Source organism: Talpa occidentalis, unplaced genomic scaffold (genome assembly GCF_014898055.3).
Source record: "Talpa occidentalis isolate TD23 unplaced genomic scaffold, MPIMG_talOcc4v2.1 talOcc4.3, whole genome shotgun sequence".
In the NCBI taxonomy this organism is placed as follows: Eukaryota; Metazoa; Chordata; class Mammalia; order Eulipotyphla; family Talpidae; genus Talpa; species Talpa occidentalis.
Genome location: NW_023603184.1, coordinates 65,050,527 through 65,068,921, shown reverse-complemented (window position 1 = coordinate 65,068,921; position 18,395 = coordinate 65,050,527). Strand labels below are relative to the sequence as shown.

The 18,395-nt window shown below is 45.1% G+C and overlaps 1 long non-coding RNA gene across 1 annotated transcript; it reads left to right on the top strand.

Moving 5' to 3' along the window:
- Positions 1-7,694: 7,694 nt before the first annotated feature.
- Positions 7,695-17,901, top strand: LOC129146551 (uncharacterized). Its single transcript, XR_008553411.1, has 3 exons — positions 7,695-7,754; positions 13,179-13,313; positions 17,769-17,901. It is a non-coding gene; the product is annotated as an uncharacterized LOC129146551 (long non-coding RNA).
- Positions 17,902-18,395: the final 494 nt, after the last annotated feature.

Sequence of the window (18,395 nt, the reverse complement as noted above, 5' to 3'; positions counted from 1 at the left end):
AGAGGCAACAACTTTTATATGACTTCAGAACATTCTGGTTCCAAAAAGTTGTGGCCTCGTGAGTGAACACGGTCTGCCACTTTTTCCTTATTGTGGGATGTGTGAAATTAACTATAAATGTGTACTTGACAATAGAGAATACAAAGAGCTGGTTCCTGGACCTAAACCAGAAGAGACTGGGAACTCCGAGGAATCCCTTATGAGCACTAATTGGGCAATAAACAAACAATTAAGCTCCTCTCTCTGCCCATTATTCTAAATCTTTATCAATAAATCATTGCACTCCACCTGCATTTTATAACACACTTTTAATCAAATATTCTCCTAGGGCCCCACTCCAACCCCAGGGAATATTTTGTTCTCTGGAGTCAGGCAAACTGCAAAATGCACATATTTACCGACATATGCACTTTATTTCACATGTCCCATGACCACTGCACCATGCTAAACAGTGTTCACATTATTTCATCTTCACTTCTTTCTCTTTCAGGCTGGTTCAAACACTATTCTCACTTTCTACCTGGAGTGTATAAGGACCAGAGAGGTAGAGCAACTGGCCAGAAGTCACACAGCTGAGTAGATGGCTGAAGCAGGCTTGATCCAGGGCCTACATGGCCATTGTCACAGTCCTTTGTCCTCAATCTCTGTTCGGTTTTAGCATAATAGAAGTGTATATAGCTGAGCAGACTCTTTCTTCAGTCACACCAAACATACCTAAGAACAGCTCCTGCCAGGGAGAATCTGAGAGGCAGGGATGCAAAGTCAAAGCTGGCAGAAAGCTGGGGTGCTCTGGAGGAGGTGCTCCAACCAGGGGGCATCCACACTGTGGGCCTTTTAACCTTCTTACCTGGAACTCAGATTCCTGTAGCCCAGGGAGGGCCTGGATGATAGGAAGGTGAGTGAGAAGGAGAGAACTAAAGGTGGTAGTGGGGGGCCTGTTTCCAAGCTGGGAGACCTGGATGGGTCAAGCAGGCTGGTTGCCCCTGCAGGGCACATGGGTGGGCGCTGTGTGCAGAATGTACCCCTCCTCACACTCTGCTCTCATGGAAGGCAACCATCTCCCCTCTCCTTCCAAGCTCGCTCTCTCCTGTTCTCTCTTGGACCAAGAAGGTGATGAAGTGCATTGATTACAAAGCTCTCCTATTTCCTGGTGAGCTGTGGATGGCAAGTGAAACAGACGAAGGAGGATAAAATATCCTATTTAATAACTGGACACCTAACAGATGGGTTTTGTTGACAATACAGACACAGCCCCAAAGTCAGCTGTGTGATGGGTACATCCCACAGGCTTCCTACAGGCTCTGCAGCTGGCCAGTCCCTTCCCAGCATCATCCAGGTTGACTCGGGTGAGTTCTAAATCTTCACACAGTTGAGACAATGGCCCCAAATAAGTGATAAGTCACTCTCGCTATAGTTCTCCTGTGTGCCCATCTTCTGCACACATTTCTAGCTGCTGCTTTAAATTCTCCATAGTGTGCTTGACTTTATGGGCAGTAAATGGAAGCTTAGTGGTCCTACCAACTATATTCATTCACTTCTTCTCAATTACTGAAAGTTTGATCAGTAAAAATCATGTTACCAGGCTCTCTGGTTACAAAAGATCTTAAAATTAGCACATGTAATTCCTGTCGTTTGTAGGCTCCCTGGAGTCGGGAACCATGACTCACATGTCTCGTGGTTCCTAGCACGGTGCCTGGCACGTAGCAGGTGGATAATAGGTGTCAGATGAATGAATAAACTAATGAATGAATGAATGTTCTTAGAAGACTGTGGTATGCTCACAATATCTTGGTTTGAAAAATCACATAAAGACCATGGGGGGTGGTTCCTCTCCGGTGGCACAGAGGGTTGAGCACAGTGCTGTGAAGCTGTCCACAGCCTCTGCAGCTCGGGTTTGATTCCCGGCCAGCCAGGGAGATACCCACATGGCGCAGCAGACCTCTCCCGTGCTTTTGGTCCCCCAAAAGCAGTGCTTTTGGTCCATCTGCCTGTTCTGCTCCCATCTCTGTCTCTGGTGAATCCTCACCCTCCCGCACCTCTGGCCTGTACCCCAGCTATTGTATAAATAATAAATAAATCTTTAAAAAAGAAAAAGACCATCAGGGAAGTAAGAAAGACATGGATGTCTCAGCACCTCTGTGTTTGAGCAGGTAAGATATGCCTCTGCTCCTCCTGATACTTCTCAAACAGGCAGACCCCAGTGACCTGCCATATGTACACATGTTCATGTATGCACCCAGGGAGTCTGACTCTGTAGGTCTGGGGCTGGGCCTATGAACCTGCACGTTCGTAAGCTTCCCCAGCGATTCTGGTTCTGGCAGCTAATTGGACCACACATGAAACATTGCATCAGCTCAACACAAATCCATGACCCATGTGGGTACCTTTGACCTTTTTTACTGTATGAAGCTATGGTCGTCCCCTCAGGCTACACTGAGTTCAAACCTGAGCATTGCCTCTGAGTAACGAGGTACCTTGGGGCACAGGTAGAAATGTTCATGGCTTTTGTCAGCCTAGCTCTCTGCTGAAAATATACCCCACATGCATGCACACATGCACACAGGTCCATGCGCATGCATGCACTCCGTTGAAAACTGCACTTCCCCATTCCAGCTATACCACTGTCTTGCAAACATGGTACCAGAGCGTGCTACGTAATCCACAAATCAGTGGATCAGAGGAAGCAGCAAGCTGAGGAGGAGGGTGAGAAGCGTGCAAGGATTGCACACACCAGAGGGGGTGGGAGGAAGGCAAGGGCTATGCCAGGACATGGCTTCCCCCAGTCCAGGCTCAGGGCCCAAGTCACCAGGCTTCACACAGCTCTTTGCCTCTTCTGTGAGTACCCTCCTCCCCCCACCAGCATCTCCTTCCTCCTGAAGCTACTTTGGGTTCAACTGGGTTTGTCACTTGAACCTAGAAGAATCTCACTCCTTCATGTTGCATATCCTCCTTGGTAAAATGGGAATAGTGTCCCAGATGGGACTTTCCTTTGTGAGAATTGCTACTGGAGAGCATAATACATAATAGATGCTCAGCAGCTATCCATTACCTCCATTTTATTTTAATATCACCTTGCATGCCTGGGACTTGATTAGCTCTCTGCTTCAGGTACTGAAGTTCAGATGGTGCTCAGACTGGTCCAAGGCTCAGCAGATGTTCAGCTAATGAAGGAGCTGAGTGCTGGGGCAGGTATACTGGCCTCTGGACATGGGCAGGGCACACGCTCGGCTCTGCCCTAAGCAGAGAGCAGGAGAGCTTTAAATGCATGGAGGGAGCAGTGACGTTTTTGTTGTTGATTACTGCTATCACAATCTGTCTGCCTATAGAATAAGATTTGCATAGTGGTGTGGGGGAGAACTCAGCAACTTGTGATTTAGGAATGTAAATTGCTTTTTAATTTGGAAGAAAAAAGCGCTTGATCTCCAGCAGGACTTCTCTTTAGATGTACAACTCAGCTTGGTGAATTACTCTTCCAGCTACAGGGCATCAGTTAAAGACTCTCTGGTGCGCCCTATAACTCTGGGAGGGCTGTAATTGCAGCACTAACTCCTAAATTTCCCTCTGGCCAGAGTGCTGCAATCCATTCTCATTTAGCGAAACTGCTCAGGATTTATTATTTTCTTTTAGGCTTACCCCAACCTTAAATTTTCCCCTTTCATAAAGTCCTTGATGTTCTCATACATTCATACCCTGGGGGGCACCCAAACCTGCCCTTCAAGGACACGAGTGCCTGCCCCTGCCTCCTGGAGGAAGAGGTGATAGTGTGCTCAGACCACCCAAAAATCAGTGAGCTCCTGTGCTCAGCACATTATATATGAAACGTACATATAATGTGCATGTTGGTATGCAGGTATACACATGTGTGTTTGTGTGAGGTATGTATGTGTGCACATATGTGAATCTATGCTTTTGTAAGTAGGGTTAGAATTACTTCCTATTTTCGAAGGGGAAAACCAAGGTTCACAGAAATAACAGAAGTTGTTTTGGGGGCCTCCCTGATGGCGCAGCGGTTGAGCACTGGGTTGCGAAGCTGGCGCAGTCTCTGCAGCGCCCGTTTGATCCCCGGCGGCCGGGCGAGGGTCCCACATGGCGCGCAGACCTCTCCTGCCGCCCGCTGCTCCCCTCAGCAGTGTACTTCGGTCCTTCTGCCTGCTCTGCTCCCCACTCTGGCTCTGGTGAATTCTCTCACCCTCCCGCGCTGCTAACTGTACCCAGTGCTTGTATAAATAAATAAACAAATCTTTAAAAAAAAAAAGAAAGAAAGAAAGAAATTGTTTTGGTAGACAGCTCCTAAGTGACTCAGCCATGACTTCAGTGTAGAAATTCATTCAACTCAAAAGCTGCTTTTAACAATTGTACTCACTTGTCTCCCTCATAATAAAGCAGATTCTTGGGGCGAGATGGTAGAGACCTCACTCACCAACACTCTTTAAGGATGCTTCTTCAGCCCTCTCCCCAAGCCCCCTACCACCATTGAGACCAGCTACTTCCATCCTGTGGCCCCAAGTGGCAGAAAGAGAAATATTTTGCTGAAATTTCAACCTTCTGATCAACCAGATTCACTCTATTGAAACAAAAACCACCTATATTTAGGGTCCTGTTCTTCACGAGTCCTCCTGCTCCAAGAGCTCTCATCCTTAAGTACTTAAAAGCGTACAATTCAACAACAAAATTTGAAGGCTTTTCCAGGAATGAGCAGTCAGGTCAATGGCCGGCAGCTTCCCATTTGGGGCTCGGTGGTTTTGCTTTTCAGTTTTGAGCCTCCTCCCTCCTCGCTTGCCCTTGAGAGTCCAGACAGCAGTTCTTGGAGGTCACATCATTGAGTTCTTTCCATATTTGAGACAGAACCTGTGCGAGAACCACAACCTGAATGGGATAAATATCTGCGGTGGGCTCCACAGTTGCCCCTCTGCCTTCTCTCCCTCCCTCTAAGCTGCATGTGCCCACTCTGTCTCTTTACTGGCCTGGGCTTCACCTCCACATCAGTCCTTCTTCCTTCTGATAGATAGCAACATTTCAGGTTTTCAGGCCTAGTCTCCTGGCCAGGAACGGATCCCAGGCTGCTGGGGCAGTGCTGAGTCCAGCCACTGCACTGCCAGGGGTTGATGTCTCATGAAGCCGCAGCAGGAACTTCGCAGATGCTCAGGTAAGCAAGAAGGGGCAGATTTGTTTAGAGAAGGAAAAAGTTTATTGAGAAGAAAAGGAACAGAAATAACTTGGGACTCCCAGGCCGGTGGAGCCAGGCCAGGGAGGGTCAAGGAAGCCGAATGGGCCTGTGTCTAGGGGACATTTAAACCCTTTTTCTCTATTCTAAAACCTCATCATCCTTTTTGTGTGATTGCCTCTCTCTCAGTGGCTGTACTTCCCTAGGCGCGGTGCATCTTTACAGCTCCTCTTCTTAGTCTTTCTTTCACTGGCCCTGGCCAATGTCTCTTAAAATTTACTGCCCTGGCAAACTGGTCCAACCACTATGGAGAGCTGTGTGGAGATTCCTCAACCTGCTAAAGATGGAGCTTCCCTATGATCCAGCAATTCCACTCCTAGGTATTTACCCAAAGGACCCAGAATCATTAATTCAAAAGGGCACCTGCACCCCTATGTTTATAGCAGCACTATTTACAATAGCTAAGCTATGGAAACAACCCAAATGCCCAAAAATAGATGACTGGATCAAGAAGATGTGGTGCATATACACCATGGAATATTACTCAGCATTCAAAAAAGATAAACTCATGCAATTTGCAGCAATATGAATGGGAGGGAGAGAAGGCAGAGGGGCAACTATGGAGCCCACTGCAGAAAACCTAATAAGGGACCAGGAAAAAGACTAATTATAATAAAGAAAAAGTCAAAATCAAGAAGCAACTATAAACCAGAGACACACTATGGGGGGTGGTGCGGAGAAGGAAGGATAGGAGGGATTAGGGTCAAAATAAGAGGGGTGGAATTGTATGGGGACTATAACCAAAATGAAAATGCATATATAGTGCAAAAATGAAAAATGATGTAAGGATTACATAAAATAAAATATATTAAATATAAATGTATATATAATAACATAAAATAAAATATAAAAAAAATTTACTGCCCTCATTAGCCTTCTTGGATTTCTCTGCCCTTATCTCCAAAGCTTTTTAATTCTCCCAAAGTTCCTGCCTGCACTGTCCCTGCAGCTGCCTAATTAACCCTAACTTGCCCCAGGACTCAACCCCTCATGAGAAAAACAACAAAAGAAGTGGGGTGACTGCCTTCCCTCTGTTCTGTTAACACTGTAGCCTATTGCATCCTTGCCTCCCCTGTGGGCTCCGCAAGGGCTAGGGAGCACCTGGTCACCTGTGGCAGAGAGTCCAGCAACCTCAGACGGCAGGTAAGTTCCTATTTTCCTGGCTGCAAACAAAATGAAAAAAAGAATTAATTTTCTCTTGTCCTTGACTTTTTTCTTCCAAACCTCAGCTCATTCAATACCGTAGCGTTGCTGACACTACTCTTACCGCTGCAGAGTGTCCTTTAGCATTTGTCCTTGTCTGCGAGATTGCCTTTTGCATGTCTCCTTCCAACGTTCGTGCTCAGACAGAGCTCCCTGCTCGCCTCCGGCTCTCCTTTCTACACGTTTCCATTTCCTCCTTCTTCTGTTCTTTTGGAATTGCACCTTCAGAACTGCTGGTGGAGTCTAAGCCTGGCCCCAGTGTACGTGCAGGAGAACACCTTCCAGGGAATCATGAACCCCTTGATTCTCCACAATCAGATATTTCAATTAATATGTCTATTTCCAAGCATATATATGGGGTTGTGAGTTATTTTTTAAGACAGATCCTTCTGCCTTCCTAAAGCATCTTCGGTTTCAGTCTCATGAATATGTTTGAATTTCAAAGGACCTGGATCACAGAGAGCTTTGCAACCAGGGATTCAGGCTGAGTAAACATTTCTACCTGCTCACACTCATATATAAGACATAAAGCTTTGCTTAAATACATAAACAGTGATCACTTCAGATAGAAGTATACACAGAGAACTCTGTCTCCAGGAGTTGGCTAATTGCTCCATTCTGAATTTTTTTTAAATATTTATTTATTTATTTATACAAGATTGATTGATTGATTTATACAAGCACTGGGTACAGTCAGAAGTGCATGAGGGTGAGAGAATTCACCAGAGCCAGAGCGGGGAGCAGAGCAGGCAGAAGGACCGAAGTACACTGCGGAGGGGAGCAGCGGGCGGCAGGAGAGGTCTGCGCGCCATGTGGGACCCTCCTCTGGTGGCCGGGGAGCAGCCGGGGATCGAACCGGCGCTGGACAGGCTGCGGGCAGCTTTGCAACCCAGTGCTCAACCGCTGCGCCACCGGGGAGGCCCTCCATTCTGAATTTTGATTGATTAAACTTTTCCCTCACCTCCAAATGACGTGTTTGTCTTTTTTTGCTTCCAGCTCAGTTCTCACTGGGTCCACTGGCTGCTTAGTCAGTGCGATGGTCTCATCTACTCAACTAACAATTATTTAGCTTGTTCTTGTGGACAAATGAGAAAGTAAGGGAGTGAGGAATTATGAGAACAGTCAGTCTGCAGTTGCTGCCTCTCCTCTGTTAGCTCTAATCCATCTGACTCTCCCATGCCAAACAGTAGCGAGGGCCAGTAAATGGGCACCATGGGGGTAATGGTCAAAGAAACTGATGTAAGACTTTCTCCCCCAGGATGGAAGATGATGAGGATGGTAAAGCAGTTGGTCCTGAGAGGTCCTTGCCTTCAAATATCTGTCCAAGGTATTGCCATCCCTCCCCTTCCTGCTCCCATGTGCTTGGTCTAGAGAGACTGAATAGATGGACAGACTCTTTTGTGCTCTGGTGGCTGCATAAAAGGAGGGGTTCTCCACATGCCTCAGAGGGTGACCACCCTGCTGTCTGCAGCAGTGGCCCACAGTGAGGGGATGGCCTCACACTCTACCAAGTTCACAGCTAAGGCCTTGTGTGATTTTCCAAAACTTTTCGAAAGTCAAGGGCCACAGGAAAAAACAATAGGCTATCTACAGTGTGCTGTAATGTGCCACCCAGACTCCTCTAAAAGAAGGAAGGACTTAATCCCTCTGAGCTTCAGAGAAGCCTGTTGGCAGGCAGCATTCAACTGCCAGTCAGCAGTTGGGAAATTTGGGTGTGGGGGAGAATTGCCTTGGTATATCCAAAGTCATGTCCACTTTCCAAGGCAGACAACATTGAATACCTGGTTAGTGCAGAGGTATAAAATTCTAGCACCCTCGCCTCAGCTCTGGACATCCCTGAAGGGCTGTAGCTTCAGAGTTCTTCTAAGAGTAACAAGAAGAGAACAATAACATGAAACATATCCTCACAAGCTTGATTAAGGAAAAATGAAATAGCTTAGTAAAGTAGAAGTAAACAGAAGCACAAATATAAGAAAAATAAGAAATTTCTAAGATATTAATATAAAATTTTGGCAATAATTATAATATTTAGAAGACATGGATGATTTGCTAGCAAACACAGTTACCAAAACTGAGCCCAGAGGAAGTAGAACACTTGAACAACAGTCATAATGTTATAGGACAGGGAGAGGGGCAGCCCAAACCCCGCAAACCTGCCTGTTCTAAATGGGTTCTGCCATCCGCCGCATCAACACAAAACATATGAGACTTTAATGGGAAGGAACTTTAATACAATTAGGAAACAATACAGGAAAGGCAAAGAATCTAGTTTCTAAATCAAGCACCCAAAGTTACCCGTCCCCTCGTGGGTAAAAGTCCATCCATATGGGATCGGCCCAGAACAAGGCCCCAAAGCCTGCCACAAGTCTAAAGCATCTTCCTATGGGGACCCACAGAAAAGGGTCAGAAACAACCAGACAAGCCCGGAAGGAAAAGAGCAAAATCAACACCAAGATAAAAGCTGCCATTGTCACCTCCCCACGGGTCTCACCGACATCTGTGTCACCCAGTCCACGACCAAAAGACAAGCACAGTTTTTTCACGTGTCTCTAAGCTCCATGCGCCTCCTCCAGGTCTCCTTCTGGCTCCATCCTGTTTCCTTCCTCAGTCTCTTCTGTAGCTTCTCCTCTCCCTGCTCAGCTCCACCCTCCCTTGGGTGGGGAAGGGAACCTCCCCCTTCCTGGGGACCACCCTGTTACAATAACAGATGAATTAGGGAAGTGATTATAGAGCTACCATCTTGTAAATAGTGAACTGATAGGATCACAACTATACTGGGTTTTAGTTAATATTTAAAGATCAGTTGATTCCAATGTCAGAGAGATTAGTATGGATTTTATGAAAAGATAAAATGGTCTCTTGATATTTTTTATGAAAGCTGTATTAAGAAAGTAATTTTAAAAGCTATAGGTCAAACTCATATACATCTACAGATGTAAACATTCTAACTAAATTATTAGTGAATGAATTTTAACAATGCTTCAAAAGAAAAATATGGTAAAATGATGTTGAGTTTATTCAAGGAATGCTCAGTATCTGAAAATCTATTAACATAATCCAGTGTTTCAATACACTGAAGAAAAAACTGTGATTCCATCAACAAATACTTAAAGAACACTTGATATACTGTTCTAATTAAAACCTAAGTAAAGTAATAAAAGATGGAAATTATTTAAATATGAATATAAAAATTTAAGTGTAATAAATGTTACAAAGAATTTAGATTACACAAATATAAAAAAAAGCAAATATTACTCTAAATGCCAAATCCCTAAAGACATTTAAATTAGAAATCAGTTATTAGACAGGGATGCTTGCATTCATTATGATTATTCAATTATTTTGTTCTAGTAAATATTATGAGACCTAAAATGATAAAAGAACAGGTAAAATCTCTCATGTTTGTAGAAGAGATAATCTCTATTGCATTCCTAGAAAACTCAGTAGACTCTGACTAGCAAAAATTACTGGCGTACATAAGAAAGTTTGGTAATGTGGCAGGAAATAAAGTAAATATACAAAAAACAATGTTTTCTTCTATTCTAGCAATGTATATGAAAAAGAAAATGGGAAAAGTGTTCTGTACATAAACTAGAAAATGTTAAGGAATAAGGGTAATAAGAAAAGTGAAAAACCTACATGAAGCAAATTAGAATATTTTACCAAAGAATCTGAATACAATAAGATCTGAACAAATGGAAACAGAAAAAAACATTTTGTGATAAAGGGACTTATTATCCTCCCAACCTTGCTTTTCCAGATGGCACTGATAAATTTACTATAATTCCAATTCGAATATCAATCAGACTAAATTTCACAACATGCTATAAAATATCTAAAAGCAAATGAATGTGTTATTTGCATAAATGCAAATGAAAAGGTATGTAAAACAGAATAAAAACTCTAGAAATACATTATAAAATCAGCAAACAATAAAATACAGTAAAGCAGAAATAACTTTTTGTAAATCAATTTGCAAAATAAACTTCAGGAGACCTAAAGATTTAAAATGTGAAAAATAAATTATTTACTATAATCCAGGGACAAAAGAGACTGTCCAGAGTGAGACTAGAAAACAGAGATTGTGAAAGCAAAAGAGAGCAATTAAAAACTTACTTGTGGCAAGAGACACCAAAAATTAAGTCAAATCACACACATTAAGCTTGGGAAATATTTACAATGCAGTAGTAGACAAAATTAAATCTATAGTATATAAAAAGTTCTCAGAAATTGACAAGAATCTGACAAAGAACTGATAGAACAGGAGGCAGAGGAACTGGGAGGACAATTCAAACCTTTAAGTGATGAGCAAACATTAAATATATGCCATTTCCATAGTAATTAGGAACACATAAATTAAAGTAACACAATGAGCAGTCGCTTTGCAGCTATCAGGCATTCCAAAAAGAAAAAAGTGGGAACACCTACTTGCTGGCTTGGGTGTGGAAATCTGATTTATTATGGTCATTTTAGAAAATGATCTGGCAACATTTATGAAAATTAAGAGCAATCTCATTTCTCAGAATTTATCCTATAATAATAAAAGCACCAATATATAAGAATCTTTCTGCAAAAATATTTCTTTCTTGTACGGAAAAAAAGTAAATATCTATCAATTAGAAAGAGTTGAATCAATTATGGTAATTTTTAATTTAATAGTTTGTTATACAACCCTTTAAAAGTCTGCATTAGGGCATCCCTGGTGGCACAGCGGGTTGAGGCAGCGCTGTGAAGCTGTCCACAGCCTCTGCAGTGCCAGTTCGATCCTCACCGGCCACGGAGATACCCACGTGGCGGGACAGACCTTTCCTGTCTTGCCAGCTGCTCCCCTCAGCAGTGTGTTTCCGTCAATCTGCCTGTTCTGTTCCCCACTCTGCCTCTGGTGAATCCTCTCACCCTCCTGTGCATCTGACCCGTACCCTGGTTCTTGTATAAATAAATATTTTTTTTTTAAAAAAAAGAAAAGTAAGATTGAGAAAATATGCAATATATAATCCAATTAATGTGAAACACTGACCAAAAAAAGGCAATTATGTGTATATGGGGAGTGTGTGTATGTGTGTGTGCATAAAAAATATAAATAGAAGGGCATGTAGTGGGGAAAAATATCAGGATGAGGCCAGAGGCATGGGGGTGGTGGAGGTGTGAAAGAATTCCCCAGAGAGAGTGCAGAACAGAAAAGGTGGATTTATTGAAATATCCTGCAAGAGAGCAGGGGATGAGATGGGAGAGGTCAGCATAGAAAGGATTTGAGGCTCTCTTTAGACTCTGTTTTCCCAGGCTTTCTAACTTGGGGCACCAGTTATCTGCTGGACTCTGGCACTGATCTTTTGTAACAGGGTGGTCCCCAGGAAAGGGGGAGGTTCCAGGTTCCCTGCCCCACCCAAAAGGAGGGTGGAGCTGAGCAGAGAGAAGAGAAGCTGCAGAGGAGACTGAGGAAGAAAGGAGCAGGATGGAGCCAGAAGGAGACCTGGAGGAGACACATGGAGCCGAGAGACACGTGAAGAAACTACACTTGCCTTTTGGTCGTGGACTGGGTGACACAGATGTGGGTGAGAGACCCGTGGGGAGGTGACAATGGCGGTTTTTACCTTGATTTTGATTTTGCTCTTTTCCTTCCAGACTTGTCTGGTTGTTTTTGATCCTTTTCTGTGGGTCCCCACTGGAAGATGATTTAGACTTGTGGTAGGCTTTGAGGCCTTGTTCTGGGCCAATCCTGCTTGGGTGGACTTTTACCCATGAGGGGACGGGTAACTTTGGGTGCTTGATTTAGAAACTAGACTCTTTGCCTTTCCTGTATTGTTTCCTAGTTGTATTAAAGTTCCTTCCCATTAAAGTCTCATATGTTTTGTGTTGATGTGGAGGATGGCAGAACCTATTTAGAGCAGGCAGGTTTGTGGGGTCTGGGGTGCCCTCTCCTTGCCCTGTAACACTTTGACACAGAAACATGTCCTGGCCGGCTTTTGCATGCTTTCCTGGTCAAGGTGACCTGGACTTAGGGCTGGCTCCCATAGCAACTTTATCAATTCTCTTCATATACTCAAGCCTCCCAAACCCACCTGCTGGACAAGGAGTGGGAGCTTAGCTTTTAGCATAATTAGATGACCCCCGTCAGGACACATAACATACCCGTTCATTACCCTGTTACCCAGAGAAGGGCCCTGCTTGGAGGTGGAGTGTATTGTGAGTAGAAGATTGGAGAAGAGAAAGGAGGCAAGCCAAATGGGGATGGTTCCAGAAAGGTATATCACACAGTAATATTTTTGCATGTGTAAAATTATGTTTGTATAAAAATTAATTTATTACCAATTATTATCAAATAAAAAGGTATAGGAGTGTGCACAAGAGGGAGAGATGACTTTTGAATCAGCCTAACAATCTTGGGATGGAGGAATATATTAGAACCAATTTGGTGGGAAGACCCAGAACACTGCTTTCAGCTTAGTTCTTCTTGTCATGATACCAGAAAGATATGGAAACTATGTTGATTATATTTGCAGATAAAGGAAAGGAAAATTAGATCGCTGTTACATTGGAAGACCAAAAGAACATTTGAGATAAGTCAGGTGATTTAGCCCAAAGCTACAAAGTGAATATTAATCAAGACAAATATGAAGTCAAGGATCTAGGTTTGAACATACCTATTTGGTTAAACTATTTGTGTGGGAATTCTCAGTTTTTTGTCTGTGAGTTCCTTGAAGTCACTGGCCTTGTATTATTTATTTTTTAAATTCTACTCCCTATTTCCCAGCACAGTGCTAGATGGGGTCTGAGGAAATCTCAGATGGGAAACAAAGCCAACCTGTACCAGGAACGGGGGACAGCCATGAGAGATGCCTGGTGTGTGCTAGTTTCCTTGCTTAAATCTTGCAGACACCTTGTGGGGGTAAGTGATATCAAACACATTTTACAGATGAAGAGACCGAGGTAAGTTAAGTGGCACTTGTCCAAATTACAACGTACTGAAGGGAAGAACATAGATTTGTGGGGGGATATCCAGTGTAGCCTGGAAGAACGAGCCTGGAAGAATTCACCAGAGAGAATGGAGACCATAACAGGCAGATTTATTGAAATACACTGTTAAGAAAAGCAACCGTCAGGAGAGGAGGAATCTGCTATGCAGAGTGAGTCCCGAGGCTCTATTTATACTAGAGGCATTATTGAAATGGTTGGGGGCACTAGTCTTGGGTGTATCTTGACTGATGGTCTGAATTAGCATAGAGGATCATCAGCATTTTGGATCATCAGTTTAATGTCCAGGTTCCCATGGCAGGCCCAGCCACTCCCTTTATCCATTCAAGCCTCCCAAACTTGCCTGCTGGACAAAGAAGGGGGGTTTCGTTTTTAAATTTAGTAACAATAACAAGACACCTGGCTGCACGATTTACCTCAGAACACTGGGGGGAGAGAAAATGTTATTTAAAAAACATAGGCACTTGGGGCTGAGAGTTCTCAGGGGCAGAAGTCAGGCAGCCTAGGGCTCTAGGCTTGAGCTCTGCTCCCTCCATCCCTGCCTCCACCTTTAACCAGGGCAGCTTTGCTTTATTCCTTTTTGCTTTATTCTTCATAAGACTTTTTTTAAAAAACTTTATGCTTTGTAAGATCCCATTTGAATAAAAAAAATGTCCCTGGCTATAAAGAATGAGCTTAAAACCAATGATCTCATTTGTCCCTGGTCTGGTTTCCATGATATACATGAGGAAAATTGGATTCAGGGTAGGGAGTGAATTGCTGGGACTCACAAGACCATATTGGGAGAGCCTCAGACTACCAGAAGCCTGGGTTTCTCTGGCAGCCTGTGAACCTCCAGACCTGCAGGTTTCCAGAGGGTAAGTGGGTGTTTTCAGATGGAAAGCTCTACAAGTCAGCCATTTCTCCCTCCCCAGCGCAGGCAGACTTGCCCCATTCCTCAATCCCATTAACCACAAGTTTGATTTTCCTACTCAACCTCCCAGGAGGGCCAGGGGTTGGGCACAAGCCTCCTGGGGGTCTGTCAATCTTTCCTGAGTGCATCCACTTTTCCAGAAGGCAGTCCTACCCAGAGATGCTTAAAAGCCCATTTGGGGACCCCTGTGGGGTGCCTGAGACTGCCCCTCACCAGGAAGCTGAGGAGTGACGTCTTGGTTGCTTTCCTGCCTGTGCTTGCTTGACTAAGCAAGGCTGGTTCAGGGTTGCTCCCCTACTTTCTCTCTTGACAGGAGGCCCGCCTTAGTGACCCTACCAGGCCCTCTCCCCTCAGACCACTGGGAAACATCACCCGCCTTCTCTCAACCAGCACATTGTCCCCCAGTTCTTCTAGAAGTAGGCAGCCTCAGACATTGGGAAGGACTCCTTTTTGGGGGAGGCTGGTTTGATTTGAGGGGGACTGCCCCCTGAGATTTCCCTCTAGTGGCAGTGTTGTTGAGCAGACTGTGAAATAAGAGACACGGGCCAAAGGGACACTGTGAACAGCGATGCACACACCTGTCTGGTGAGCTGGCCAGCATACAGGACAGTGGGTTACAGGAGCAGGACCCCAACCCCTAGAGGAAGGCAGCCAGGGGTCCAGATCAGGGTGTCCTTGGGTAAGCCTCTTCCCTTTTGGAGCCTCAGTGTCATTCTTTTTTTTTTTTTTAAGATTTATTTATTTATTTATTCAAGATTGATTGATTGATTTATCCAAGCACTGGGTACAGTCAGAAGCATGGGAGGGTGAGAGAATTCACCAGAGCCAGAGTGGGGAGCAGAGCAGGCAGAAGGACCGAAGCACACTGCTGAGGGGAGCAGCGGGTGGCAGGAGAGGTCTGCGCGCCATGCGGGACCCTCCTCCGGTGGCCGGGGAGCAGCCGGGGATTGAACCGGCGCTGCAGAGGCTGCGGGCAGCTTCGCAGCCCAGCGCTCAACCGCTGCGCCACCGGGGAGGCCCCTTACTCTTAAAATTTAAAGCCATTGTCAGCAAGAGCATGCAGTTTGTGAACTTGGACAAGCCTCAGGTTGTTTAAAGGTGGTTTTTTTGTTTATTTTTCTCTGGTTGGCTTTTTAAGCTGTTTAACACAACCATTTTGCTACTCGCTATTTTGGGCATCAGGATTTCAGGAAAGGCTCAAGTGGAGTTCTGGCCTGGAGTCTCACGTGGGTTTGCAAAAGATCAGCTGGGGCTGCAGTCATCTAAAGGCCTGACTGGTGGACATTCAGAGAGGCCCCGGAAAGGCTGCCGGTTGATGCCCGTGGTGCTGGTTGTCTGCGAGGCCCTGGGCTGGTGTGTTGACCGAGCACCTGCACGTGACAGCCCTTCCCCGCCCCAACCCTCCCCCCCCACCAACCCCGCCGTGTGCCCTGCTTCCTCATACCATGGGGGTCTTAGCTAGTTAGATTGATTACATTGTGGCCACCGACCCCAGAAGCAGATGTCCCATCCTAGAAAGATTTTCTTACTCAAAATTCTTTGCAAACTCAACTTGACAAGGTGAATGTGAAACACAGACCTTCAAAATATATTTGGTTTTCGTAAGTCTGTGCATACAAACAAAATCAAAGTCCTGTACTGCAGGGAGAGTGCTGATGGTTCCAGTTATCTTACCAACCTCTTCGATTCATGTCTTATTGCTAGAGGCTCGTGTGTGCTGCTCCTTGCTGGCTTCCTGCCGTGGCTGATGGCAAAAACAGCTCACATGGCCTCAGCTCAGCCTCGTCAGTTTTTGGAAAGGGACTAGTCTCAGTCAGGGGGGAATTTGATCTTTGTCTTCTCATGATTTCAGATTTGGGGACCATCCACAGAATGATGATGTGATGTTGAGGAGGTTGCTGGCCCAGGGCTCATGTCTCCCTGGTTTTAATCTGAATCACCATTGCCTGGCTGGACTGCCTTTGACCAAGGAGTTCAAAGAATGGGGTTCATAGCCTGGACACACACATCATGTGTTTCCGGCTATCTGATGATTCTACAGCAAACCAGACCACATCACCTCAGGAGGGCTGGGACCTGGGATATGCACCACTGGGTGCTCACATGTTGGGAGGCATGGCCCACAATCTGGGTCACTTGGGAAGAATCTACTGGGCCAGGTCACTTGGAGCATGCCTCCTTCCCTTCTCGTTTTCTCTCATTCTTTGGGTAGTTCTTTTAGTATGAACATAGTAACAGCCATTTTTTCTGCTGATGCCAGAAATCTCCCTGCCGGGACCTGTTGCCTTTTCCTTGCCCACATCCAGCTGCTCAGCTCCTCCTGCACAGCAGACACATCCTCAGCTCTCCTTCACATAGCCATGCATCTTGAGCCATGTTGCTGGCCTCTAGCTTTCCTCATCATGCCCTACCAGTCCCTGCTGGCTATGGTGGTAACATGAGTCTTCTGGAGACTTGCTGGGCCTGGTGGCCATGGCAGCATGGGTGGGTATGGTCTCCGGACCTCCAACTCTCTGCTGCTGATATTGATGGGGATTGCCCGAGACAGCTGTGTCTCCAGGGTGTGGGGTGATTAGGCCATTAAGCAGCAGTGGGGCCACTCAAGGTTCTTCCAGGGTTGACTCTGCTCCTGCTACCAATCTGATTTTTGGGCCTCAATGTCTTCCCTACAAAGTAGAAAAACTGCACTCAATGACCAGCTAGGTAATGCCTTATTGGCTTATGAGTTTATCACTTAACCTGCTCGGGTAGGACTGGCCAAAGGGCGGACAGACTAGCTGCTAGCCACATGTGGCTCTGGACACTTGAAATACAGCAACTGGGGAACTGAAGTTTTCATTGCATTGAATTTTAATGAATTTGGCTCCCATTTAAGACAAAAGAGAGTTACATGGATTTGTTTCAAATACGTAAAACAATATTGTTTCATTTAGTGAAAACAGATCTCCAAATAAATACTCACGCATGAATGCTCACAGCAGCTTTATCCATAACAGCCAAAAAGTGTCCATCAATAGCCAAAAGGGTAAATAAAATTAGTACATCCACCTGGTGGAATATAATTCAGCCATAAAAAGGGATAAAGTACTGAACCTGCTATAATGTGGATGAGCCTTTTAAACATTATGCTAAGTGAATGAAGCCAGACACAGAAGGCCATACATTGTATGATTCTGTTGTTAGGAAATGCCCAGAATAGACAGTTCCATAGAAATAGAAGACAGGTTGGTTGTTTCCTTGGTCTCTAGGGAAGAGGATACTAGGAGTATTTCCTGTGCAAGGAGTTCCCTTTTCAGGTGATGAAAATGTCTTAGGAACAAAGGTCAATGCTTTACAACATTACAAATGCACTAAATGTCATTAATGATAAATTTTAAATTTTATGGTCTGTGTATTTTACCACAATAAATGCAAGCACACAGAATGTGTTCATCTCTTTTTATTCCTTTGGAAAAGGGACTGAAGTCCCCTGGACTCTGGAATTCCACACCTCTGCCCCGCAGCCATGTTCAGCCTGGAGCCACTTCCGTCCCAAGGACATCCCAAGTACAGAGAACACCGTGGAGGGGCAACTACTGTGCTGCTCTCTCTGGAGGGGCCTTATGTGGTAGATAAGAGCCCTAAGTGGGGGGGCTAGGGGACTAGACACCCCAAAAGGCCCTTCTAGTCCTTATGTAACAGGGTGGTCCCCAGGAAAGGGGGAGGTTCCCTGCCCCACCCAAGGGAGGGTGGAGCTGAGCAGGAAGAGGAGAAGCTGCAGAAGAGACTGAGGAAGGAAGCAGGATGGAGCCAGGAGACCTGGAGGAGGCGCATGGAGCCTAGAGACATATGAAGAAACTGCACTTGTCTTTTGGTCGTGGACTGGGTGACAGATGTGGGTGAGACCCGTGGGGAGGTGACCATGGCAGCTTTTATCTTGATGTTGATTTTGCTCTTTTCCTTCCGGGCTTGTCCGGTTGTTTGTGACCCTTTTCTGTGGGTCCCCACTGGAAGATGCTTTAGACTTGTAGCAGGCTTTGGGGCCTTGTTCTGGGCCGATCCCATATGGATGGAGTTTTACCCACGAGGGGATGAGTAACTTTG